Source organism: Penaeus monodon, chromosome 14 (genome assembly GCF_015228065.2).
Source record: "Penaeus monodon isolate SGIC_2016 chromosome 14, NSTDA_Pmon_1, whole genome shotgun sequence".
NCBI lineage: Eukaryota > Metazoa > Arthropoda > Malacostraca > Decapoda > Penaeidae > Penaeus > Penaeus monodon.
In genome coordinates, this window is record NC_051399.1 from 24,145,627 (window position 1) to 24,148,126 (window position 2,500).

The following is a 2,500-nucleotide window of genomic DNA, read 5'->3' on the forward strand; positions in this document are numbered from 1 at the left end:
TCATCCTGCCTAAATCGACCTACGCCTCCCCCGCCTGGACCCCCTCCCTCGCCGCCACCCAGCTGCTAGAACTTTCAGAGGGTGCAGAAAAGGGCAGCCAAGATCATTCTCGGCCCTGTCTATACCAGCTATGACAGCGCATTAGCTGCCCTAGGCCTCACCTCCCTCGCCACTCACTACACAACCTCACTGCAGCAGTTTGGCCTAAAATTGCTGCACCGCGACCTGCTGCCCCCCGACGCGCCGCACTAGTCCATGTTTACAAGTCCAGATCCTAGCACACCTGATTTTGTACTTGGCTTTTGTTTATCTGTTTACTTTGTTGTTATAGATTGTTAATTTACTTTGTTGTGTGTTGGTTATATGTTTATGTATATATATATAGTTTGTCTCTTTATCTGTATTTCTATGTATATTTTCAGCCTCTAGCTGCATGAAAATCAATAAACCGGTTATTATTATAATATATATATATATATATATATATATATATATATATATATATATATATATATATATATGTGTATACACATATACATATATACACACATATACATACATCTTCTTCTTTTAACGGTAGGTTCATGTCTGAGCCGCCGTGGTCACAGCACGATACTTAACTGTAGTTTTCATGTTGTGATGCTCTTGGAGTGAGTACCTGGTAGGGTCCCCAGTTCCTTTCCACGGAGAGTGCCGGTGGTACCTTTTAGGTAATCATTCTCTCTATTTTATCCGGGCTTGGGACCAGCACTGACTTGGGCTGGCTTGGCCACCCAGTGGCTAGGTAGGCAATCGAGGTGAAGTTCCTTGCCCAAGGGAACAACGCGCCGGCCGGTGACTCGAACCCTCGAACTCAGATTGCCGTCGTGACAGTCTTGAGTCCGATGCTCTAACCATTCGGCCACCGCGGCCTGTATACATACATACACATTTATATAAATAAATAAATAAATAAATAAATAAATATATATATATATATATATATATATATATATATAAATATATATATATATATGTGTGTGTGTGTGTGTGTGTGTTTGTGTGTGTGTGTGTGTGTGTGTGTGTGTGTGTGTGTGTGTGTGTGTGTGTGTGTGTGTGTGTGTGTGTGTGTGTGTGTGTGTGTGTGTGTGTGTGTGTGTGTGTGTGTGTGTGTGTGTGTGTGTGTGTGTGTGTGTGTGTGTGTGTGTGTACGTGTATATCTGTCTATCTATCTATATGTATATATATCGCGCGCGCGCGCGTGTGTGTGTGTGTTGTGTTAAATATGACTGGCATACGACAAGCTTCGTTGGAATTCTACCCTCTATTTTGAGGTAGATGAACTGAAGCCCATTTAGCGAGTGGCTTGGCATCAGACAGGTCCTGGTCACCTTGGTCACCGCAAGGTTCTTTTCAGGAAATTCCCGGGCATGGCTGGTGAGTTGGTAGAGATATATAGATTGAGAGAAAGTGCAATCGATTGACAAATTTATTAAGGGAAAGACTGCTTGATTTTTCCATTGTGTTGAAAATTGCCTAAATTGGTCCAGATTAGTCCACATTTTATAAGTAAAGAGGTGAATATCATTAGATTATAGATCATGTTTGTCTTATCTCACTGTTCATGATGAATAAGTTGCGTAATAGACTCCGTTAAAACACCACTTCCTTAATTGTGAACTTTATTTATCTTGATTTACATCCTCCAAGGTACAGTATATGCTCTGACCAACACCTGTAAAATAACAGATTGTGTAGACAACTCTCCTTAAAAAAGAAGATCCCATCAGTCCCCTCGTTGTTGCAGTTTACCTGTATCTGTCCTTCAGAAAAATAAAAATGTGTCCAGAAAGTCCAATGAGTCTTTTTGGGATCACACTTTCACGGATGTCCGAGAAACCTGGTTTTAAGCAACTCTTAACGAAAATGTATATTGATTTAACTTGGAATTTAGAAACAGTATATTTCAGAATCCTTTAATTTCTGCGTGAAATTACTTGTTAGTAACACGTCACTGTTATAGAATCTGCTAACACACACGCACGGGTTACCAAATGCATGGCCCCTTTGATAGGCTTGTGTGCGAATGAATCTTGCTATCTCTCGCTCGCTTTTTCTACATTTTCTGGTTCAATAACAATTCGTTTGATATCTAAGGCTTTGCGACGTAAATCCGGGTCGTGAATTGATTGGTTTCGTTTTTTATCTTTATTTTCTGGGTTTGGGGGTTGACTGATCTTTAGTCTTTGTTAAAGTTGTTCATTGCTTATAGGAAATAGGATAGTGTCATTATACTACTGAATGATTATATCGAAATGTCATACTTTTTACTAAGGGAGAGAGAGAGAGAGAGAGAGAGAGAGAGAGAGAGAGAGAGAGAGAGAGAGAGAGAGAGAGAGAGAGAGAGAGAGAGAGAGAGAGAGAGAGAGAGAGAGAGAGAGAGGAGAGAGAGAGAGAGAGAGAGAGAGAGAGAGAGAGAGAGAGAGAGAGAGAGAGAGAGAGAGAGAAAGATAGAAATAAA